This window comes from Crassostrea angulata, chromosome 2 (genome assembly GCF_025612915.1).
Source record: "Crassostrea angulata isolate pt1a10 chromosome 2, ASM2561291v2, whole genome shotgun sequence".
Classification (NCBI taxonomy): domain Eukaryota; kingdom Metazoa; phylum Mollusca; class Bivalvia; order Ostreida; family Ostreidae; genus Magallana; species Magallana angulata.
The window spans coordinates 99152-126215 of record NC_069112.1 but is presented as its reverse complement, the minus strand read 5'-3'; the positions used below and the strand labels follow the sequence as shown (position 1 = coordinate 126215).

At 38.0% G+C, this 27064-nt stretch overlaps 1 pseudogene; it reads right to left on the bottom strand.

Moving 5' to 3' along the window:
• LOC128171855 (talin-1-like) lies at window positions 1-26841 on the bottom strand (annotated as a pseudogene).
• Between the last annotated feature and the right edge of the window lie 223 nt (window positions 26842-27064).

The following is a 27064-nucleotide window of genomic DNA, read 5'->3' as shown; positions in this document are numbered from 1 at the left end:
TTAAATATCACAACCGATGCTCTGTATACTGACCCTGTGACCCAGATTCTCCGGCTCTGCTTTAGCTGAGTCCTTGACCTTGGAACAAAGGTCATGGATTTCTCTTGCACTCCCAATCATCTGTTCTTGGAATCCCTATAATACCATTCACCAATAATAATTAATGATTATCTACGAATATTGAAAATTGAGCACATTTTGATTACTTTAAAATCTTAATAAAGGGGGGGGGGGAGAGAGGTGAACTATCAAATAAATATGTTAAACTGTTGAAACAAGGGAGGGGGTGATATCTTAAAAATCTAGACATGAAAGGGAAGATTTGAAAACTTAAATATCTAGATATTGGGAATGAGGGGCTGATAATTTACAAATCTGGACACATGGAGATAAATTGGTGGATGGGGAAAAGGTGGTTTTGGGTGGAATAAGTACTGACCCTGAGGGATTTCTCGGTCCGTTGCTGTAGACTCTGACTGATGGCAGCCAGTGAGGCCTGGTCCAGGTCGCGGATGGAACGGTTCAGTTTGTCGATCGACTCGTCACACTCACGCTGACCCGGCGCACAGTCCCTGAAATATACAGATGTATATCGTCAAACAGGTCCCGATGTATTACAGGATATATGTTCAGCTCAAGATTTTTACATTCCTTGAAAGTATACAGTCAAATACTATAATATGTGTCAAGAAATAACAGATGTAAAGTGGAATGGACCTCAAACAAATTAAAATCAAGCTTCACAGAAATACAGTAAAATACTATAATATACATGTCCAAAAATTTAAAATCACTTTTAGGAATGAACCAGGCTATTGAAGAGCTAACACTTTTGTAAATCTAGAAATGCTGACCAACGTTAGGAGCTGGCATTATAATAAAGACTTGCACTATTCACTTACTTGATGAAGGAAAGACTTACTACTGGTGGACAAACTTACTTGATGGAGGACACGAGTCATTTGATGGCCTCGGACACACTCTTGGAGTGGTTGGAGTACAGTTGGTAAGTGGGCGGGTCCTTCGGGTTGACAGCCAGCTGTTTGGCGGCCGTCACCATGTGACACGCTCCATCGATCATCGCCTTACCTGCCGACACAATGGGCTCTTGGGCCTTCCTTGCCTACATATATATACAGATAAGTCATCTGTGTGTCTTGTCCCAGAAAATTAGGAATAACTGCATAAAACTTTCTTGAATTATGAAACCCCACCATGAACATATTCAAGTATATTTCTAATATGGGGTTTTACAGGACAACATAATCCTGTTAGTTGTGTGCTTTAACTTGCTAACTGTCTGCTTTATGTAGCTAACTTAGTAGCTATCTGCTATATATTGCTAGCTGTCTTACTTCCTGTATTTATCAATAGCTTTTCATTTACTGTAATTACCTCTGGGCTGATCTTGGCTGGCATGCTGGCAAACTCGGGAGAGGAGGCAAATGTGGTGAGTTCATCCACTGCATCTGTCAGTGGTTTGGCGGCCTCCGCTCATCGCTGGCGGTTCTCCTCCGTGAAATCCTGGTCCAGCGCCTGAATAATGATGTCAGTATTATCATTTAAATCTTTGGGAAGCTTAAGGTACAAAACCCGTAAGAAATTTCATACAATCTAAACAGATTTTCACAATGAAGCTCCTCTTTGACAACAAGAAATGTGTTACCATGGCTACCAGTCATACAGACGAACTCTCTACAGAGAATCTTACACAACAGTATAATGATTCTAGTACTTGTTATATGGACAGGAAGTTTACAGAATTCTGGGAAGTATACAATTACGTCGTAATATCTTACATCATGCAGAGACCGCCTCTGAAAAGCTTGTGATACAAAAGAGAAAAAATACATAAATATGCATGTACCTAATATAATGAATATTTAAATCTCTGTGTATGAAAGAAAAATACAACTCATGAATATGGATGAACCAAAGTATCTCTAAAGCATAAACATAAAAGTGAGTAAGATTTTTCTAAGATCATAGAAAATTGTGTTCTTGTATGTTGAATATTTTTAATACAATGGTAATTTGAAATATAAATATGTTTAATTAAAGAGAATGAAGTTGATCATAAAAAATCTGACAACATGAATAATTATGGAGATATTTAAAGTCGTATACGAGTTGGAATGACCCAGACATTGTTACACACTGTACCTTCTTTCTTTCAAACAATAGAAGCTGTTTAAACAAAAAATGTTGCAAATACAATATTAGCCATGTAATAAATTAATGCTACAACAAATCTTTCTTACCTTTCTTAAAAATATGCTCAATCAATAAAGCATGAAATAGAAGACTTAAAAGATTGACAAAATGTAACTAATCATTAAGCACTAAAAAACAACGACCTTGAGCCAAAATTGTTCATGACCTTAACCCAGATTTTGTTTTGTCTTTAAACATAGAAGGCTGACAACACAACAATATGGCGGTAAATAGCTCTGTGTACGCAATTTAACCAAAAAAATATTTGGAAAAAGATAATAAACATTCCACACACAGATCTACACGGTAACTAAGGGACACAATGCACAGGGTTACGTGACCCCAAGGTCATGACCCCAGGGGTGAAAGGCCACCTACCATTGACCTACAGCTTTCCGCCATGTAATACTAAACAAAGGACAAAAAGGAAATCAATTTACTTTGATTACTGAAATAAATCAAAATAACCAACAAATGAGGACAGAACATCGTGCTATGCTTTGATTTCACCAATTCTAAAAGGGGGCTTTCCAATTGTATATTAATAAATCAATGCACAAACAAATCATATAGTTTCTTTGATGTTAAAAAAGCAAATGATTTATTTACAGCAATAAATTCTGGAGAGGAGGAGAAGGGGTAAATTATGCTGTATGGATTCTGAGTGAGTTGGTCTTGATAGAAGTACACTGCTTTAAATCCTGTTATATATCATGGAGCATCATTGATCTTCTAGAAGCCAGGCTACGTTAGCCACAGAATACAGAGTTATGGCTCTAAGGCAGTTAGTCTGTAATCCAACAGCTCCTATAGCAGGATATATAAGGAGATACTTCCTTGAGATATATGTAACTCAGACAGGTTCTGCTACAAGCAGTTAGTTTGTCTAAAAACTTAATTCTTTTTGCAAAAAATGATGTCTTATAACCCGATTTGTTAAGAATAAAATGAAATTATCTTTGAAAATTACCTCCCATTTCACTGAAAATTTAAATCTTAAACATTCACGTAAAAAAGTTTGCTTATATTATTTCCTGAACTTTGTGGTTATTGGGAATTATGAAATAAATTCTAATACAACATAAGCTCATTCAAAGAGGGGCAATGATGATGTTATCACCAGTCAGCTCAATAAGCTCATTCAAAGAGGGGCAATAATGATGTTATCACCAGTCAGCTCAATAAGCTCATTCAAAGAGGGGCAATAATGATGTTATCACCAGTTGGCTCAATAAGCTCATTCAGGGGGCAATATAGAGGTTTGAGAATTGATGCCATGTATTGCATTCTGACTGGTCCAACATTGGATCTGTATAAACTCCTACAGGGCTTGATTGATCAGGCTCTATACAGGTCCATTAGTAAGTCATTAGTCCTCCACTAATTAACCACTGATTAACGACCTACCTGTTGCTGGGAGCTGACCGGGTTAACCAGGTTCTGACACGCCATCTGTATGGCCTGGTTAGCCCGGGCAAACTGGGACTGGTCCACCAGCCCGGCCTTCAGGGCTCTGATGCTCCATCAGCAATGCCCACAAGGTAGGCCGCCTGTAATTTAAAGGAAAAACAAATGTTATTATTCATTCATCATACATATTAGGAAGATCTGGCACTCCATCAGCTGCGCTCCCTCTCTTCAGAGAGTTTAAAGACGGTCCTTCTCTACAGACAGTTCCTCGGTACCTCTATATGTATTTTACATTCTTTCGTTACAAAATAACCATGCCATTTTGGAAAAAAAATCTACAACTCATACAAATCAATCCCTGTGTACAGAGACTGTTCTTCTACATGAAGACTTTTGAGACGGTCCTTTACCTGTGAGGCGGCCTCAGTGAGTCCACAAACAGATGTTGAGAAGTTCCCCACAGAGTCACAGAAGTTCTCCAGGTCGGCCTTCTTGGCGTGGTTCGTGATCCCAGTCATAGAGTCTCCCAACAGCTGCAGGACAGAAAGAGGGGCCAGGTAGTTAATCCAGTAATTAACTAATTAACTGATCCAGATATTAACTTACCATTCAAAATATTATTAAATCTGAAGTGGTATGACAGGTATAATGTCAGTATAATTTATGAGTGATACAGTTGGCTTAATGATTCATCAAACACATCATCAATACATATACTGGTGAACTTATAGGAGATCAATATCATCAATACATATACTGGTGAACTTATAGGAGATCAATATCATCAATACATATACTGGTGAACTTATAGAAGATCAATATCATCAATACACATACTGGTGAACTTATACGAGATCAATATCATCAATACATATACTGGTGAACTTATAGAAAATCAATATCATCAATACATATACTAGTGAACTTATAGGCGATCAATACATATACTGTTCAACTTATAGGCGATCAATATCATCAGAATAAAGCAAATATTACATGCATCCAAATATGTAATTCACATTTAAAGCCTCAAATTGTCTGAGTTTTTTCATATTGAAAACAATACCAAGGAGAGAGGAGTTGTAAACATTTACATGTAGTACGCACAGACAGGCGAAGGAACCAAGCTCAGGGCCAGAGAATCTCAACTTGCTCATTCTCTGATTGACAGTCAGGCTTATTAGGGGACCATCATATAGTATTTGAGAAGACACTGTTGTAATGAGTTTTCAGGCTTAAACATGCAACAAACAACAAAACAACACACAACATAATGTTGACAGACAACAGACAGGGGGGGGGGGGGGGGGGTTAATGTTTACACACATACATGCGTTCTCTATATTGGGTTCTGGGATTGTACATTGGGGAAGAAATCTGTTCTTTATAAATGCTTATCTTAGCAAAATTACCGAAACTGAATTTTAAAAAATACATATGATCATATTAGTATCTGATTATCACAAAGGCAACCCATACTATAAAATGAAATTTGTCATGAATTTACAAAGCCTTGAAACCTCAGATCCTATGAAATGAAGTTTCTAAAGATATTTTAAAATTAAACCAACAACATATTTCATTTAATTTTTCCAGAGGAAGAACAAACAATCTAGAGCTTGTAAGATGATAGCTGCACTGTTAATTCTCTCTGTATATCATATGTATGCTGTCCAGCTATGTACTTAGTACAGATAAACAAGAGAAATATACAATAAGCTTAATACAAAGTTTTTCCAGGTACATGTACAGTAACTAGCTTGGTCATTTTCTACTTATCTAATTAATGAATAAATACAAGATTATTTTTCTATTTTCACATATGTGTATGCATAAAGCACTAGCTATATTTTGTTTTATCAAAACATGACATAGAAGTCATTTCCACAATTTTTTTTTTTTGGGGGGGGGGGGGGGTTATAATCAATTATCAAAACAACAAAGGCTGACACAAAAAAATGACAACAAACATGCAACTGATGATGAATTTGACAGAGACAAAGTGGAAAAAAAAAACCACAACCCCAGAAATAGTTCATAGAAAAACAGGTCTAAATCAAGATAACATTGAAAAAGCACCAGTTCCCCCCCCCCCCCCCCCCCTTCACATGGCTGATCCCTGACCCTGAAAAACCCTGAATTTTGTGGGAACACAGAACAAGCTCAACATTGTCAATATAACGACCTTACACTAATTACTGCCCCATCAACTGTGACATGTACATTGTCAATATAACGACCTTACACTAATTACTGGCCCATCAACTGTGACATGTACATTCAAAATGACTGTTTTTTCATTCACTCGAAGTTTCATTAAGTTCATTTGAGAAGGTTGGGTGTTTCATTTGAAATACAAGTGAAGTTCAGAGTTTAGGATAGTGTGTGATTATGTGTTCTGTGAGCAAATATAAAACGATGTGATCAACCCAAGATTTTTTGTGAGGGTGGGGGGTGTGAGTGAGCGTGGAGGTGGGGTGTTGAGCATGTCTGTTATAAGCTTTCTGGGTACAACAAAAATAGAAGAGATACAAGAAGACGGTGAGATTTACCCAGACTTGGCCCTGTGATAAAATCCTCACAAAATCAGCCAATCAGTCGATAGCATTCAAAACAGTATTATACAATCAGCCAATCAGTTTACAGCATTCAAAACAGTTAATTTACAATCAGCCAATCAGTCAATAGCAATCAAAAAAGTTTAGAAATGATTAGCCAATCAGATATTGGCATTCATAAATAATTCATAATATAGATGGCTGTAAATGTTAAAAGATTTACATTAAAAAATAACAAAATTAAATATTAATCTAGTAGGATTTGGGAAAATTCTAGTTATACATTATTCAGCCATTAACAAAGATATGAATTTTTATTGCAAAGGTTTGTAAGTAACATGAAGACGAATGAAAACAAACCTTTACTTCATTCTATATACAAGACAAAGAGATTTTCACAAAGAGTCATTCTCTACACTAAAAAGTCAAAAACTGATAAAGCATCACTTTCTACTCCGACAGTCAGCCATCATGCGACTTAGTTCTTGGATACATACTGAGAGTTCACTCTCCGCGCCACAGGCATTGTGATACAGGCGAGGAATGAGTTACCTACCTTAGATTTCTATATGACGGAGTCCAGACATTCGAAATACGACAGGTCGGTCACTGGCTCATTGGCACTCTCCAGCATAGATTTCATCATCTACAACAACACAGCATTACAGCATTAAAAAAATAAGGCGTACTGAGCATAGAGAAGCATTGTACAGCATAGATTCTTACACGGCTCAAATCTTTATAATAAAATACATATCTTTAACATTTTCATTTTCAGTTTGGAGGGAAAGGGCTTAAGAGGAAAGGAGTATAAATCTGAGGAATCCACTACAAATATTTATTTTGCTATGAGAATGAAGGAGTAATTCATCTGTAAAATCAGAAGGATGAAGAGATGGTTTTTAAGGATAAGTTATGTGATTTCTGAATCTTACTTACAACAGTGTCATAAAGCCATACTCTACAACTTCTTTCTCACTCTTATCGTAATAATAGTCTGAGGGCGTTATCACACTCCTTCTGTCCTTGGTTATATAAACTACATACACATTGGAGGGTGTTACTGACCTGTATCTGTCTGAGGGCGTTATCACACTCCTTCTGCCCTTGGTTATATATAAACTACATACACATTGGAGGGTGTTACTGACCTGTATCTGTCTGAGGGCGTTATCACACTCCTTGTGCCCTTGGTTATATAAACTACATACACATTGGAGGGTGTTACTGACCTGTATCTGTCTGAGGGCGTTATCACACTCCTTCTGCCCTTGGTTATATAAACTACATACACATTGGAGGGTGTTACTGACCTGTATCTGTCTGAGGACGTTATCACACTCCTTCTGCCCTTGGTTATATACAAACTACATACACATTGGAGGGTGTTACTGACCTGTATCTGTCTGAGGGTGTTATCACACTCCTTCTGCCCTTGGTTATATACAAACTACATACACATTGGAGGGTGTTACTGACCTGTATCTGTCTGAGGGCGTTATCACACTCCTTCTGCCCTTGGTTATGTAAACTACATACACATTGGAGGGTGTTACTGACCTGTATCTGTCTGAGGGCGTTATCACACTCCTACTGCCCTTGGTTATATAAACTACATACACATTGGAGGGTGTTACTGACCTGTATCTGTCTGAGGGCGTTATCACACTCCTTCTGTCCTTGGTTATATCAACTACATACACATTGGAGGGTGTTACTGACCTGTATCTGTCTGAGGGCGTTATCACACTCCTTCTGTCCTTGGTTATATAAACTACATACACATTGGAGGGTGTTACTGACCTGTATCTGTCTGAGGGCGTTATCACACTCCTTCTGCCCTTGGTTATATATAAACTACATACACATTGGAGGGTGTTACTGACCTGTATCTGTCTGAGGGCGTTATCACACTCCTTCTGCCCTTGGTTATGTAAACTACATACACATTGGAGGGTGTTACTGACCTGTATCTGTCTGAGGGCGTTATCACACTCCTACTGTCCTTGGTTATATAAACTACATACACATTGGAGGGTGTTACTGACCTGTATTTGTCTGAGGGCGTTATCACACTCCTTCTGTCCTTGGTTATATATAAACTACATACACATTGGAGGGTGTTACTGACCTGTATTTGTCTGAGGGCGTTATCACACTCCTTCTGTCCTTGGTTATATAAACTACATACACATTGGAGGGTGTTACTGACCTGTATCTGTCTGAGGGCGTTATCACACTCCTTCTGTCCTTGGTTATATAAACTACATACACATTGGAGGGTGTTACTGACCTGTATCTGTCTGAGGGCGTTATCACACTCCTTCTGCCCTTGGTTATATATATACTACATACACATTGGAGGGTGTTACTGACCTGTATCTGTCTGAGGGCATTATCACACTCCTTCTGTCCTTGGTTATATATACTACATACACATTGGAGGGTTTTACTGACCTGTATCTGTCTGAGGGCATTATCACACTCCTTCTGTCCTTGGTTATATATACTACATACACATTGGAGGGTGTTACTGACCTGTATCTGTCTGAGGGCGTTATCACACTCCTTCTGTCCTTGGTTATATAAACTACATACACATTGGAGGGTGTTACTGACCTGTATCTGTCTGAGGGCGTTATCACACTCCTTCTGTCCTTGGTTATATAAACTACATACACATTGGAGGGTGTTACTGACCTGTATCTGTCTGAGGGCGTTATCACACTCCTTCTGCCCTTGGTTATATAAACTACATACACATTGGAGGGTGTTACTGACCTGTATCTGTCTGAGGGCGTTATCACACTCCTTCTGTCCTTGGTTATATAAACTACATACACATTGGAGGGTGTTACTGACCTGTATCTGTCTGAGGGCGTTATCACACTCCTTGTGCCCTTGGTTATATAAACTACATACACATTGGAGGGTGTTACTGACCTGTATCTGTCTGAGGGCGTTATCACACTCCTTCTGCCCTTGGTTATATAAACTACATACACATTGGAGGGTGTTACTGACCTGTATCTGTCTGAGGGCGTTATCACACTCCTTCTGTCCTTGGTTATATGAACTACATACACATTGGAGGGTGTTACTGACCTGTATCTGTCTGAGGGCGTTATCACACTCCTTCTGCCCTTGGTTATATATATACTACATACACATTGGAGGGTGTTACTGACCTGTATCTGTCTGAGGGCGTTATCACACTCCTTCTGTCCTTGGTTATATAAACTACATACACATTGGAGGGTGTTACTGACCTGTATCTGTCTGAGGGCGTTATCACACTCCTTCTGCCCTTGGTTATATATATATACTACATACACATTGGAGGGTGTTACTGACCTGTATCTGTCTGAGGGCGTTATCACACTCCTTCTGTCCTTGGTTATATATAAACTACATACACATTGGAGGGTGTTACTGACCTGTATCTGTCTGAGGGCGTTAATACACTCTTTCTGTCCTTGGTTATATAAACTACATACATATTGGAGGGTGTTACTGACCTGTATCTGTCTGAGGGCGTTATCACACTCCTTCTGCCCTGGAGCCGACACAGTACAGACGTTGATCAGCTGATTAATGCTCTCTGTCACCGCTCTATCAGACAAAATGTAGTAAAAGTTTAAAATATCAAACAATGAAATTGAAACAAAACCCCTAAAATCCTTACTCAATTTAATTATTTCATGCTTTACAAAACTACACATAATTAATGACTCCGGGGCTATAAACTTAACAAAAGTTAAAGATAAAACTCAAACACATTAAGGATTAGACTATGAAGAGTAACTCAATGTAATGTAAGATTCTTGGTGTTGGGAGCGTTTGGATCGGCTGACACAGACTTGGCGGCCAGCAGCAGTTTACTGGAAACCATGGAGACGTTCTTCAGTCCGCCCACAATCTGGTTCTGTGTGTCTCAATCCTTGGACAGACCTGGAAACCGACCAATCAAAATCAATCACAGGTACCTACATTCTACAGTAATGTCACACCTTAAGCCTCGCGTCTGTTTTGATCAAACCTTAAATTTTTAGTATCTGATTTTGTTGGAATCTCGCTCTCACTGACCTGCCATGGTGAGTCCAGATTTGATGAACTCTGAGTAAGACGAGCTGTACTCGCGAGATGACTCAGCAAGTTGTTTGGGTGTGCCACGAGATGCGGTGACGATGTCACTGGCGGCCTGGTTGAGATTGACAGCGGCGTTGTTGTTCTTGATCTGGATCTCCTGGAACGTGCGGTCTGTGCTCGGGTACTACAATGTACAGGAACGAAAAATTAAATCAATTCCTAATAATGATGCATAGATGAAGTAAATTTGTTAAGATTACTTTTTATGAGATAAGGATTTCTATGCACATGTAAAGTAATTTAATTCTGAAAGAATGAGAACTATTTCTGTGAAAAAGGTGATTTTTTATGAGCCAAGTTAAAATTTGAGATGAAGCTTGTGTATTGCTGACATAAGGTTGCCTAATATTCGTCTATTTCTAAGATAGATGTAACTATCTCGGTGGATGCCATTTGACTCCTAATCCACTTATTCTGAGATCAAATCTGCTTCCGACTTAAATTTTGTCTATTTCTGCGATAGACTTTGTCTGCTGAACAGACAGATCTGCGTACCTTGGTGGACGCCAGCTCCTGGCTCGAGTCTGTGATCTGTCTGATGGCGTTATCCACGTCTCTCTGTCTGGGAAGGGCGTTCACACAGCTGTTGAGCGCACTCGACACAGCCTTGGCCACCTGGTTAAGTCTAGCCTGGTTCTCAGGGTTTTCTGGGTCGTTCATGGCTCGCTCCGTCTCCTCCAGTAGATGCGTCGACTTGTCCATGACGTCACGGGCGCTGTCGATCACTTGCCGTCTGACCTCGATGTCTTCTGAGGTTGAGGCGACACTGCGCGTGGCTTCTGTCAGCCAGCGGAGGGCGTTTGCGGTGTCCCTGGCTGCTACACCCACGTAATTCTCATTGCCCTGAAAAATCACCATATAGTGGAAATATATTATATAGATAAATATATAGATAAATAAAATCCAATTCCCTGAGAAATGACCACAGGGAAGAATGTGCGAAGAAAAGTCACAACAGAATGAAATCATGTCATATATATATATTATACTGTTCACTCCGTTTTTTCTCATATCAAGAAAATTACAAAAATGGGGGTAAATACAGTATATATATATTATACTGTTCACTCCATTTTTTCTTATATCACAAAAATTACAAAAGTGGGAGTAAATACGTTACTTTTTCATTTGCATCAGTCATCTTGTTTCAATTTTTGCGTATCATATTTTTTGTGATGTCTTATTTTTTTACAACGATCATCTATTACCAGAATATATGAAATGCTCTATATATTTTACAAAATTTCTGTCTCCATTATACAATTATCTGTGTTTACCTGTGAGGCAGCCGTCAGTAGCTGAGCCATCGCCGATCCCACGTTCTTAGAGGTGGAGCCAAGTTTCATGGCCGACGCCTCCACCTGAAATACGTAACAAAATCATGTATCAACTCCATTCCACCATATTACAATAGAAAGCCATGATACAATATCAAATCTCCCATTTACATAATAATCAAAAAATATCTGACAGTTTACACCCTTTACTTACTGTTTTAGTAATGATCTTATTCACTAAACACATGCTACTATCATTAAATATTCATGACCTTTAACCCTGGCCTGAACATAATACGAATGATCCACTTCACTTTACATATAATCCAATTAACAAATGCACTATGTATACACATGCTACTATCATTGAGTATTCATGACCTTTAACCCTTGACCTGACTATATCATCACCATGACATTTTCCTCTTGGCCTTACCGTTTCACCGGGTAGTGGCACAAGGTTACCGCTGTCAGTGGCTCTGCGGTACTCCTCCAGCTCGCGGTCGAGTTCGGTCAGCTGATCAAGCGCGGCGTCCACCTCCAGTGAGATACACATCTCCTCTGCCTTCCCTGAGGCGGTTCTCAGCTCCGCGAGCGCGGTGGTCATCATCTTCACTGCCTGGTTCATGTTCATGCTTGCGGCTTGATCTCCAACCGTTGGGGCTGCGGCGTTTGCGGCGGATACCAGCTGACTGGTAGGCTGTCAGAAGAAATGTGGCCAGTGAACCGAGATGTGAAACTAGTGTCTATTACAATAGCTATGCACATCATATTATTTTGATAAAATAAATAAAATATTTTGATAAAAAAAAACAAGCATTCTGAGAGTATTGCATAAGCAATACACGTCCCCTACCGGTTTGTATTATTCTATGAAAGCTTCCAAGCACATAGGCGTCGGAACCGGGGGGGCTAGGGGGGGGGGCTTAGCCCCCCCACTTTTTTTGCAAATTTATACCTTACCATTAGAAACATAGCATAATAGAGGGTTCAGCCCCCCCCCCCCCACTTTTTCTCGCAGGAAAGATTGTTTCTAAATTTACACTGAGGATTGAAAAAGTGGATTCAGAAGCATACTAGCCCCCCCCCCCCCCCCCCCCCCGGATTAGGAATCTCGTGATTTTGGAAAAAGAATTTTGGGTAAGTAATTTTTTTTTATTGGAAGTAAAGGTATACTTCCCCCCCCCCCCCCCCCCCCGATTAGGATTTCCATGGTTTTGGGAATTACTTTTTTCTCAATATTTCAGAGGATTAGTCTAGCCCCCTCCCCCCCCCCCCCCACACACACTTTCAATTTGCTTCCGATACCAGTGAAGCACACAACTATTTCAGAGCTATTAAAAACGAGATGTCATGCTTTAATCAGAGATAAAAGAACAGAGGAAATTAAAACTATATAGTTGACATAGAAATTAAATAGGAAATAGGTAAAATAATACTCTTTATTTCATCTCCTGTAATTTCGCCAAGTCTATTCTGTATTCGCTGGTAAAAATTTGTGAAAACAATGCACTGTTATGCACAATATCATTTCTTACCCTCTTCTGAACCCCGAATCAAACCAAACAGTTAAACAGCCCAACCCGACAACGAACCCGATTGTAATAATAATACAAAAAAACCCTGCCGATTAAATTTACAACACAATACTTGACACTATTTTATAGATTTTATTTGTTTGTTAGAAATGATTAAAGGAATGGTACAGGAAAAGGAATGGTACAAGTAACGCACGATATTATTACTGACTACATACTGACCTCGTTTATTCAGTTACACACCGAACCCGATAACGAACCCGAACATTAAAAAATTGGAATATAAAAAATTAATTTTCTCAAAAATATGTCAATCAGACGCTACAAAAGTGTAAACTTGATCTGTAGTTTGACATTTTGAAGCTGTTCAGCAAGTTTCATATTATTCCTCAAATGCATAAAGAAAACAAGAGGCCCATGGGCCACATCGCTCACCTGAGGAACAATAGCTATGATAAAATCAGCTCAAAGGAGTCATAATACAAACTATCTGGACAATTTACAATAATACATGTAGATCCTGTATAAATAAAATCCATTTTCCCCTGGATATTCTTATGTTTATAATCATTAGTCCCTTTTCTAACAGGATGATTTTATAGTCATATCATATGTTGAGTATTGCAGTTCTCAAAAAGATCCCTAACAATAGTTTATATATGGGATATAAACGTACATCAAACTCTGAACCTTCTCGTGAGGCCAAAGAATTGTCCTGGGGCCAAAAGCTTAACAACGCGGGGGTGTTAAGGAAGCATATGGAATCTGAGTTACATGTAATTCCGTGAAATCATAAATCTTAGTTATTATGTACATATTCAAATATATAAGCAACGAAACGTAAACCAAAAACAAATAAAAAATACTGAAGACAACTTTTGCCAGAAATTAGTTTGTATTACGTAGATTTACACATTGATGACGTCATGACTAAAAGTTGAATGTCGTGTGAATTTGATCGGAAAGCATTGTAAACATATTCAAAATATAACTAATCTAAGAACTCTAATAAAGTATTGTGGTGTGATTTATTGAGAATTGAACATAAGAATACTGGGGGGGGGGATGTTAGTTTTATCAATCATTCGCTTAAAGGTATGTAAATTTGCTTTTATTTCTCGTCCAGGCTTTCCTCTGTCGTTGTTTACGATATAAAAATCCGACTAGAACAACACTACCCCGTGTATATTGAACTTGAAATTTTATACGTATCGTTAGTTTGATCAATGCTTAAATTGAAAGGTGCTGCTAGAATCCCATGTTGTGTGTTGTTTTAATGCAATTTGCCGTTTTCCGTGCAAACTTTATAAAAGTTGGGAAGGTTTTACGAGAACCTGATGAATAACTTTTTAATAAAGAAAAACATAGGATTCTAGCAGCGGTTCTGATTAAATTGAGATGTTTTGCCTTCACTTGGTATGTTTATTTTATTTTAGAAACCACGGGGTAGTGTTGTTCTATCTCATTTTATGTTAAGGAATATACGTAAGCTATTTATAGTTGTCACGTGATAATGCACCAATGTGGCAGTGATGTACTACCCGATTTTATTGCACTGACATCTATTTTAAAGGATAATACTAAGTTTTTGATCTTATTCAAAATAATTATTTAATTTCACGATTTTGAATACAACAGTCAAAATAAGACGGCATATTGCCCATATGCTTCCTTAACACCCCCGCGAATTATAAAGAATTATCTGGCTGATTAGTTTCTGAGAAGATTTTTAAAGATTTACCCTATATATTCCTTTGTTAAACTTTGACCCCCCCCCCCCATTGTGGCCCCACCCTACCCCTGGGGATCATTATTTTCACAACTCTGAATCTACACTACCTGAGAATGCTTTCACACAAGTTTTAGCTTTCCTGGCTGATTAGTTTCTGAGAAGAAGATTTTTAAAGATTTACTCTGTTTATTCCTATGTAAAACTTCGACCCCCCATTGTGGCCCCAACCTACCCCCAGGGGTTATTATTTTCACAACTTTGAATCTACACTACCTGAGGATGCTTCCACACAAGTTTAAGCTTTGCCGGCGGATTAGTTTCTGAGAAGAAGATTTTTAAAGATTTACTGTATATATTCCTATGTAAAACTTCGATCCCCCATTGTGGCCCCACCCTACCCTCGGGGGTCATGATTTTCACAAATTTGAATCTACACTACCTGAGGATGCTTCCACACAAGTCTCAGCTTTCCTGGCCGATTAGTTTCTGAGAAGAAGATTTTTAAAGATTTACTTTTTATATTCATGTTAAACTTCGACCCCCCATTGTGGCCCCACCCTACCCCCGGGGGTCATGATTTTCACAACTTTGAATCTACACTACCTGAGGATGCTTCCACACAAGTTTCAGCTTTCCTGGACGATTAGTTTCTGAGAAGACGATTTTTAAAGATTTACTCTATATATTCATTTGTTAAACTTCGACCCCCCCCCCCCATTGTGGCTCCACCCTCAGGTGAGCTAAAAAGGTTAAGTTTACAATTCAATAAGTTGGTTTCTGGAAGAACAGACTTTGAAAATTTTCGTAATAAATTTTGACAATTTTTTTTACTTGTTTAATCCGTAGCTTTTAAGATCTGTGTACAAACATAGAATTGTGAGCAAATCTCTGTATCTTGCTTATAATTCGAAGCTTAACACTCAAATATGGTTAGTAAATAGAAATTGTAGGGTAACAATTAAACACAAGAAACATATGCACTTCATGTATAACAAATAAAGAACACAATTTATTTTTTCTAAATGAATCATATATATACATGTATATACCTACATATTTCCGTCAGCGATATCAAACTCTATTTAAACTGAATAAACTCGAGAAAATGCCGAGCATCTCAACAAAACCTATTGCATTAATCTACCATTACGCAAAAGATAATGCCGAATTACCGATAGAATGAATTGTACTTCAGTACCCCTACATCAGATATTGCTTAATTTGCGCAGGTAAACTGTTAACTGTTTGATTTACCGAAGTCTCTGTTTTATTTGATACGTAAAAATCACGAAATACAGACGATAGTTCCCAGGTTACAAAGCATAAATAATGAAAACGAAACGAAAATCAGAACAAGCTAACACCAACGTCATGTGTGAAAACTGTCAACGCATTGAAATATTTAGCCTTAATTTACTTCACAAAATCGGCCCCAATATATTTTGCATGTTTCAAAAATTTCCCTTCATACGCGAACGGTTGCATTGCAAGTAAATTCATCATAGTTAAACAAAGCACCTCGTTTTAGAAGTATGGAATACGAGTCTTGATAAAATGGGTATGCAAACCCGGGCCGTGGCAAAATAAAAGCCGGGGCAGATCGGCAATCGTCAATTCCAAATACGCATTATTTTGCAGCAATATTTACAGCGAATACAAATATACTGGTCCATCAAATATCCCGAAATTTAAATGAGATTGGCAGATTAATACCTGCCAATCTTTTGTTTTGCTCAGACCAAGTCTTGCCTACATATTTTACCGTAGGTAATTCTTACCGTATGCCGAGCCCGAAGCTATTAAACTGATTGAAACACGCATTTCCTTTATTATTATTTTCGTAATAACTCAGATTTGAATCAGAATTAGCACTTAATTTTTGCAATTTATATTTTCCTTCCCATAAGGATAATTTTTGCTAAACTACGTTGAATTGAACTAATTAGTTCTTGAGAAGAAGATTTTTAAAAATGCACCCCCCTTTTTCTACAGTTTCAAGGTTTTCTCCGCTTTGAATACAGATCGGACTTTTATTTCTGCAATTTATATTCGCCCTCACATAAGGATGCTTTGTGCCAAATTTGGTTGAAATTGGATAAGCGGTTTTAGAGAAGAAGTTCAAAATGTGAAAAGTTTACAGACGGACAGACGGACAGACGGACAGACAGACGGACAGACGGACGGACAGACGGACGACGGACAAAATGTGATCAGAATAGCTCACTTGAGCTTTCAGCTCAGGTGAGCTAAAAAGTGTGGAAAACTGAAGTGGGACAGACAGACGGACTGACGGACGGACAGACGGACTGACGGACGCAGAGGAAAGCTATAGTCCCCTCCGGTGAAACTGGTAGGGGACTAATAAATATAGCACAGAAACCTTAGTTTTAAGACATTTTCCTTTCTCCCCTAAACACTGCAGCGAGATTTTACAGATATTGTAGTATCAATGTTTGATTTTTTTTCTTGCCAAATGGTCTCCCTTACAATTTGTACTTTATACCTGTATAAATTCCTTGCTAGCATTGATCACTTGTAGCTGGGCTGTAGCGCTGTCCTGGTTTTCTCAGATCCCCGGAATCCTTGGATCAACAGAGGCAGCTGTTCATTCATGATCTGTAGAAGGAGAACAACATGTGATAGTCTCAGCCAATAAAATACAACAATACAAGGAGGACACACTATTATTTTCTTAGCCAATCATATATGATTTTACAAAAACTACAGTCCCAATCAGCCAATCATCGGCAGTATTTGGAAGACACAATACAATATTCTTAGACAATTAGACAATACTATAATACTCTGGAGAAACAGAGGGAATGCAGATACAATGCTTAGTCATAGAACACAACAGGAAGATTTGACCCCGCGACCTTTTGCCAATCAATTATAACCCAGCATTTATCAGTGTTTCAACATTCAGTGTGTCTTGTTTGTCATCTAACAACTTCTGTAATAAGAATTATGGTATGATAAGTGACCCCTGTTTACCTGGCATTGTTGAGACAATTACAGCAGGATTTAAACCAAGAACCTTTAGCTTACTGGCCAATCTACTATACCTCCAATAGCTAAGTGTTTCCACCATTATGTAAATTGAATTGAGACTTCTTTTATTGATAAGAATTATGGAATGATGTCCCCATCACTGCTTACCTGGCATTGTTGAGTCAGTTGATGTTCCGAGGTTTTGTTAGTGTTGGATTTGTTAGCGTTCTTTGAGGCGTTAATCAGCTGTGTGGTGGCTGAGGTGGTGCGACGCGCAGCGTTCTACAAATCATAGATATAATCTTTTAAAGCCCAATTACATATTAAAGTACGATTGTAAAATACTCGTTTTACAATCCAATTACATTTCAAAGCATGGTTGTAACCATAATACACCTAAATGACTCAAGTAAAGTCTCATTACAAAACATGGTTGTAATATCAGGCCATCATGTCGTATATCATTTACTGCAATTAAATTACAGGTTCTAGAGATAATTAAACGACACTTAATGAGTCTCTGACCTCTAGCCTCCTGATGAGTTTCTTTTTGAGGGCGTTGCTGGCGGCGATATTTGTGGCAGCCTGGAGATCCTCTGCAGCGCCTCGTAGTCTCTTCTGCTGCTCCGAGTCGTTCGGACTCGACGCACAGCCCTGTAATATTAGAATATAACACTTTACTGAAATTGATTGAACATGATATAGCTGTCAACTGTGATTTACAACTCTGTATCAAATATAACATTTGACTTTACAAATGTTAAACATGATATAGCTGTTCACTGTGATATACAACTCTGTATCAAATATAACATTTGACTTTACAAATGTTAAACATGATATAGCTGTCAACTGTGATATACAACTCTGTATCAAATATAACATTTGACTTTACAAATGTTAAACATGATATTGCATTCTACAGTTTCAGCTGCTTTATCTTTACCATCATATGTTCTGTGGCCTACAAATGTCTACATAACCAGAAACACAGTATACTAGTACTATTACACTTCCCATCTCATTGTACAATGCACACAACTTTTCCTTACCTTGGCAGCTTCCACCATGTTCGCGGTGGCATCAGCGAGTTGTCTGGCGGCGGCCAGGAGCCGCTCCTGCATGTCCGAGTGAGAGTGGCCCTCAGCTTCTCCCCTGATGGCCCCAACCAATGAAGAGGTCGCCTGAAAACAACAGATATCAAGGTAAAAAATTATATCATAAACAAGTAAATATATTGAAACAGTCAACAGTGTTAAATTTCTGAGCCATGTAGGTGCTAACCCAATCTAGCATTGACTTTTATAGAATTGAACTTATGAGAGAGGTGCGAGATATTTACGAGCTTACCTGAGCTAGCTGCCTGGCCTGTCTCACCATCTCGTGGACGTCGCCCACACTACTGAACAGTCTGTCTGTCACAGTCAGGATCGTGTCCACTGCGTCCTCGTGGGACTCCCCAGCCTGTCAATCAAAAACATACATTTACTACCTCACTGCACAGAAGAGTTCATGATCTCAGTATCATAACAATATCAAATCATTGTACTGTCATTATAACCAAAACTTCAATGTCATACCTTTCTTCATTTAATATTGTGTAACAGGAGAGAGAGATAGAGAGAGAGAGAGAGAGAGAGAGAGAGAGAGAGAGAATAAAAAGCTTAAGAAAAAGAAAACAGTGACAATCCCACTTACCGAGGTGGGTTCTGCCCCCTTCTTGATATGGTGTAGCAGGTCGGTAAGAGCCTGAGTAACCACGGTGGCTGCGGCGCCTAGGTCGGCCAGAAGCTTGTCGTCGCGACAGGACTGCTGGGCCGCCTCCACGATTCCCTCCACAGAGTGAGCCACACCCTTTGCGGCGTCTATCAGCTGTTCCTGACAGGCCGGGCTACTGATGGTCGGAGCCACCACCTACAACATACATAGTGATACAATATAAAACGGTGTTAGTACCAACAAGCAGATATCGATGTTATCCTATGAGGTTATCATTCCAACCAATAGGACTTATTGTAACAAATGGATTAATCCAACCAATAGTACTTATTGTAACAAATGGATTAATTCAACCAATAGGACTTATTGTAACAAATGGATTAATTCAACCAATAGGACCTATTGTAACAAATGGATTAATTCAACCAATAGGACTTATTGTAACAAATGTATTAATTAAACCAATAGTAGCCACCACCTACACCACAATGGAAGACAGTATTGGCACTTAACACACAGGATCAATAAAAATCCAAGGTCCCAACATATAGAATGATTTCCATCCTACTGGATCAATCCTACCCAATAGGATCAATCCTGCCCAATAGGATCAATCTCAGCCTAAAGGACCAATCTCAGCCTATAGGATCAATCTCAGCCTATAGGATCTATCCCACCCAATTTGATCAATCCAAACTCAAGAGATCGACCCCCTTATTTTTGGTAATTCTAACCTAAAAGATCGTTTCCAGAAGATTTTGTCAAGCAAAGGGATTAGTCTCAACCTAATGAATCAGTCCCAAAAAATCAGATCAAAAAATGCGTTAGTCCAACCAATAAGTATCAATCATAAAGAATTCAGATGAAAAAATTATATTATCTACTTTATATTACAATATTTATAGTTTGATTGCAGCACTTATTTTCAGCTTTGATATTCAATCTTTAAAACAAATTTCATAGAAATCAAATCCAAACTAACAGCAAACTAAGGTTATCCAAATTAAATTGTGTTACCAGTCAGCATAGCATCTTACCGAACCAAAGTCGTGGAGCTACAGAGATATACAGAGACAATCTGAAAGCTTTGTACAAGCTATTAGCTCTGTCAGTCAATTTACCTTTAACTTAGTTAGAACAAGCTGCGAGCTGTAACAAAGCCTGATAAATCATACCTTATTCCAAGCCATGATATATAACTCATACCTTGCAACAAGCTTCGAGTTGAAATGTGGCGAGGGTACAGACCGTTGCCCGGTCGATGAGTTTGTTCTGTGATGTACATGGATAAACTACAAACTCCGACTTATCTTACTACACACCTCAAGCTTAAACTGTATACAGGGAAATATTCACCCCCGGGTTTTTTTTACCCATTATTCCCCTCATTGTCAGCAAATCATCTCCTTCTTAACACAACTGTATCTTGGCAAACTGAAGACAGGACAAATTTGCAAGTGTAGAAGGGTAAAAGAAATACAAGACTACAATAACCCTGTGTACAGTAGATAAACAGACGTACCTTGGTACAGGTCACGAGCTGTCGCGAGGGCACAGCTGGTCGCCGAGCTGATGACCTTGTTCTGAAGCCCCTGGTCTTCGGTGGTGCTGGCCACACTCTTGGCCTACAGGACGAGCTAGGCCGTCGCATTGGCCACTGCCTTAGCAAGAGCTATATCAAATCTTATGATACATTTAAAATGATAATGTAGATTCCTTATTTTACGCAAGTCTTAAATTTCAAGATTCAGCTGCATCAAATCTTGAGTATATGAAATTGTACGCCAAAGTTTCATGTGATTTTACGTGATGTTTATACCTTGCGTTTAATTAGGAATCTACAGTTTTTAAAACACAAAAAATACGTCTTTCTGTGTACATTCATTGTTAATTCTATGAGATGTTACCTTAATGATATCAATTTCTAAGAAAGAAATCAGACAATTAGCCAAAGACAATTAATCAGAGCGCCTCACCTGGTACATCCTGTCCATGTCGTCAGCTGTCTCTCCGATGCCTGTTATCACTTCCTGTGATGCCTCACCGACCGTCTTAGCCGCCGCGATCAGGTTAGATTTACCCTGTCAACACACAATGTATATTTATAAACAAGAGATGTGTGTGAGACACTTATGCCCCCCTCCCTTGGAAACATCCACAAAGAAAATGAACGTAAACAGCAAATATTTGGAATTTTTCTAAGTCCAAGGGCCATAACTCTGTCAAAAATTGCTAAATCGTACCCAATATCGAACTTGACCTAGATATTATCATGATAAACATGTATACCAGATGTCATTTCAATATGTTCATCCTCTGTGAAGAAAATGAATGGAAACTGTTGGTGGACCGACCGACCGACAGACAGCAGCAGAGCAATGTTCCGTCCCTTCTTTGAAGGGGGGCATAATAAATGGAATTAAGTAAATATCTGGTTACATTTGTCCTGTAAACACATATATGTTTACATGTTAGTCAGATATTCCAAATATTCAAAAACATAAACAACATAAACAAGGACACCGCTATGCGGAGCATCCCCTCGCGACATAAGTTATTGTGTGGGGGATGCATTATTTGGGAATATATAGTTATATAAACGGAAGACCACATTCTACTAACCCTCCATTACTACAAAAACTACCTTTTCTTTACCTGTACTAGATCTAAATTCAAATAATATCAAGTTGTTGATTTGAGCTGCTGACTTTTACTTTGGTTTCACAGAAGAGAAGCAGAAGTAGTTATTGTCAAGTCGTACATAAAATTTGTAAAAAGTGTGTTATTTTAACGATATATTAAAGAGTAATCAACTAATTGACTTGAAAATCCACAGGATTTGTCCTTTTACCATGCCAAATAAGTGTACGAAGTTTGATAAATATCCGTGCAAGAGTTTTCTTTTCAACTTGTTTCCAAGCTGAACACACAAACACAGCAGCGATGCTATATCCCCTTCGGAAAAAGTTGCGCGAGGGGATAATAACAAACATTCAAACACACATTAAGCTATTAACTCTATTAACTCACCGTAACGTTGTTCTGTCACGCTACTTACGCTCTGGGTGATTGATAATTCTTACTCAAAAATTTCGATTGATAACTCGTATTCAAAGTTGATTATGACATTGATTTAATGACATAATAATTTGTAATAGTATTAATGGTTTGGAAAGGCACATGCATTTTTTATTTGTTATTTTACAGAAGTGTGCAATCTATGATAAATATTTTTAGTTTTAAATGAATTTTGTCATAATGTATGCCCCCCTCCTTTACAATGGTTACCTGTATGTATAGCAGATTGTATGTATAATTCTATGTTACCTGTACGTATATCAGGTTGTATGTATAATTCTAGGTTACCTGTATGTATAGCAGATTGTATGTATAATTCTATGTTACCTGTACATATAGCAGATTGTATGTATAATTCTATGTTACCTGTATGTATAGCAGGTTGTACGTATAATTCTAGGTTACCTGTACGTATAGAAGGTTGTATGTATAATTCTATGGTACCTGTACATATAGCAGATTGTATGTATAATTCTATGTTACCTATACATATAGCAGATTGTATGTATAATTCTATGTTACCTGTACATATAGCAGGTTGTATGTATAATTCTAGGTTACCTGTACGTATAGCAGGTTGTATGTATAATTCTATGTTACCTGTATGTATAGCAGGTTGTTTGTATAATTCTATGTTACCTGTACATATAGCAGGTTGTATGTATAATTCTAGGTTACCTGTATGTATAGCAGGTTGTATGTATAATTCTAGGTTACCTGTACATATAGCAGGTTGTATGTATAATTCTAGGTTACCTGTACATATAGCAGGTTGTATGTATAATTCTATGGTACCTGTACATATAGCAGGTTGTATATATAATTCTATGTTACCTGTACGTATAGCAGGTTGTATGTATAATTCTATGTTACCTGTACATATAGCAGATTGTATATATAATTCTAGGTTACCTGTACATATAGCAGGTTGTATGTATAATTCTAGGTTACCTGTACATATAGCAGGTTGTATATATAATTCTATGTTACCTGTACATATAGCAGATTGTATGTATAATTCTATGTTACCTGTACGTATAGCAGATTGTATGTATAATTCTAAGTTACTTGTACATATAGAAGGTTGTATGTATAATTCTAGGTTACCTGTACATATATCAGATTGTATGTATAATTCTAGGTTACCTGTACATATAGCAGATTGTATGTATAATTCTATGTTACCTGTACATATAGCAGATTGTATGTATAATTCTATGTTACCTGTACGTATAGAAGGTTGTATGTATAATTCTATGGTACCTGTACATATAGCAGATTGTATGTATAATTCTATGTTACCTATACATATAGCAGATTGTATGTATAATTCTATGTTACCTGTATGTATAGCAGATTGTATGTATAATTCTATGTTACCTGTATGTATAGCAGGTTGTATGTATAATTCTATGTTACCTATACATATAGCAGATTGTATGTATAATTCTATGTTACCTGTATGTATAGCAGATTGTATGTATAATTCTATGTTACCTGTACATATATCAGATTGTATGTATAATTCTATGTTACCTGTACATATAGCAGATTGTATGTATAATTCTATGTTACCTGTATGTATAGCAGGTTGTATGTATAATTCTAGGTTACCTGTACGTATAGAAGGTTGTATGTATAATTCTATGGTACCTGTACATATAGCAGATTGTATGTATAATTCTATGTTACCTATACATATAGCAGATTGTATGTATAATTCTATGTTACCTGTACATATAGCAGATTGTATGTATAATTCTAGGTTACCTGTACATATAGCAGATTGTATGTATAATTCTATGTTACCTGTACATATAGCAGGTTGTATGTATAATTCTAGGTTACCTGTACGTATAGCAGGTTGTATGTATAATTCTATGTTACCTGTACGTTTAGAAGGTTGTATGTATAATTCTATGTTACCTGTACGTATAACAGATTGTATGTATAATTCTATGTTACCTGTACTTATAGCAGGTTGTATGTATAATTCTAGGTTACCTGTACATATAGCAGGTTGTATGTATAATTCTATGTTACCTGTACATATAGCAGATTGTATGTATAATTCTATGTTACCTGTACGCATAGCAGGTTGTATGTATAATTCTAGGTTACCTGTACGTATAGCAGGTTGTATAAATAGAGAGGTTTAGCAGACCAACGTGTACGTGTACATGTACGTGTAGGTTACAAGTTAGAACTACGCGTACCAGCTCAATTACTTTTCTTGTTTAGCAGTTGTAACGTGTACTTGTACGTGTAAATGTTTTAATGTAATTATGGATATCCTCTCCTACTAAGCTGAGAATGTGGGTTATAAACGAAAAGTAGGAATTCTGCATGTGTTAATTTTATTAAACATCATTTATTATATATGCACATTTTTATTTATCGCAAATTAATAAAATAATGGAGCCACTGCATGTTTTGGAGGAAGAGATGCGTGAAATAAAACTCCAATAACATATTAAACACTAATGAAAATTTATGTTGGTAGATATCAGTATTCGCACTAAATATTCAGGCTTAAGAAAAGTTAACATTTTTATTAAAATTAATAGACAACAGGGAAACAGAGGCTACAAGTTCGACCTTACGGGTACTTTGCAATTTACACGTATGTTCATTCGGGTACATACGTGTAGAAATTCGTCATTACACAAACTGATGACGTAATGCACATATTTTCCGTTCTACACGTACACGTACGCGTACACGTTGGTTTGCTAAACCTCTCTAATAATTCTAAGTTACCTGTACTTTTAGCAGGTTGAGTTGTCCAGGGTCACGCTGGTCAACGTTTTGGTCAGAGAAAAAGAACTTCCTCCTCAGCAGTAGTGTGTCCACGTCCAACACCCCCTGTTCTCTCGGGGTCCGTGAATGGTCCAACCACTTCACTGAAAAATCGTCCAATCAAAACTCATTTACAAAACATCCAATCAAAACTCAATACATTTATTTTAATATAAATTTCATCAACTACTCCAATGATCAAAACTTTATGAAAATGTCCAATCAAAACGTGTCAATGAACGGAGCCAACGTTCGTCGTCCGTGTTGTGTTTCTTTCTCATCTCGTCGAGTTTCTTCTAGCCCTTGGCGATGGACCTCGGCGGAGAGTCAGCGTCTTCTCTTTCTTGTCGTCCGGCATCTCGCGGACCAGGGAGTATTCCTCATGGTTAGAGATACCTGGAGAATAATACAACAATACAGAAAATATGTTGATAAGTGTTGCTGTATGTTGCTAACACTTACCCATCTTGGTACAAATTGTGTTGCCCAACTGTGTGACTGTTGATCATTCACCTTACTTAAGTGTTTGTGTTGCTACATGTTGCATGTGTTGCTATTTGGTGCTGTATGTGCTAACATCTAATTAACCCCCACCAAATTAAATGATTCCACAGTACCTATATTGATATAGATGGTGACCATCAGTTGCCCCACTGTGTAGCTGTCATTCGTCTTACTTAATTAAGTGTTTGCGTTGCTACATGTTGCATGTGTTGCTATTTGGTGCTGTATGTGCTAACGTCTAATTGACCCCCACCAAATTAAATGATTCCACAGTACCTATCTTGATATAGATGGTGACCATCAGTTGCCCCACTGTGTAGCTGTCATCCAACTGTAACTTCTGTGTTTCTGTGTGTTGAGAGTTACAGTGTGTTGCTATATGCCGTGTGTTGCTGTATGTTGCTTTAAGTTGCTATATGTTGCTTAGACTTACCCGTCTTGGTACGGATTGAGATGATGACAATCAGCTGCCCCACTATGAGTTGCTGTATGTTGCTGTGTGTTACTTTAAGTTGCTATATGTTGCTTAGACTTACCCATCTTGGTACAGATGGTGACCATGTGACAATGTTTTTTACTGTAAATGTCTTTCCTGTTCCAGCTTGGCCTGATATCAAGATATTGTGATCATTTTCCGCAATGTTTACACATTTTTCCTTGTCGCTGTCTATTTTCGCGGGTTCTTACGATTTCTCTGGACTTACCGTATGCATTCGAAACATCTCTGACTTTATATGGAGAGCCGCCGCTAGGCGTCGCGTTGCTCGATGCAAACTTCCGTTGCTTCGATGAGGAATAGTATCGAGGACGTTTCGGGTCACTGGGTGGTTAAAACGGCATGTATACTTATATAAAGTATAGGGAGAAGTCATCTGATCATTTTGTGACATAGTTCTCGCCAGAAACCGGTAGACAAAGGGGATAAATTGTTGAAAATAAATTATGAATTGAGGCCCCCCCCCCTGAAATCCAAGATAGCGAGTGTCGTCCCTTTACATTTTTTAGCTCACCTGAGCTGAAAGCTCAAGTGAGCTTTTCTGATCACTTTTCTGATCACTTTTTGTCCGGCGTCCGTATATCTGTCTGTAAACGTTT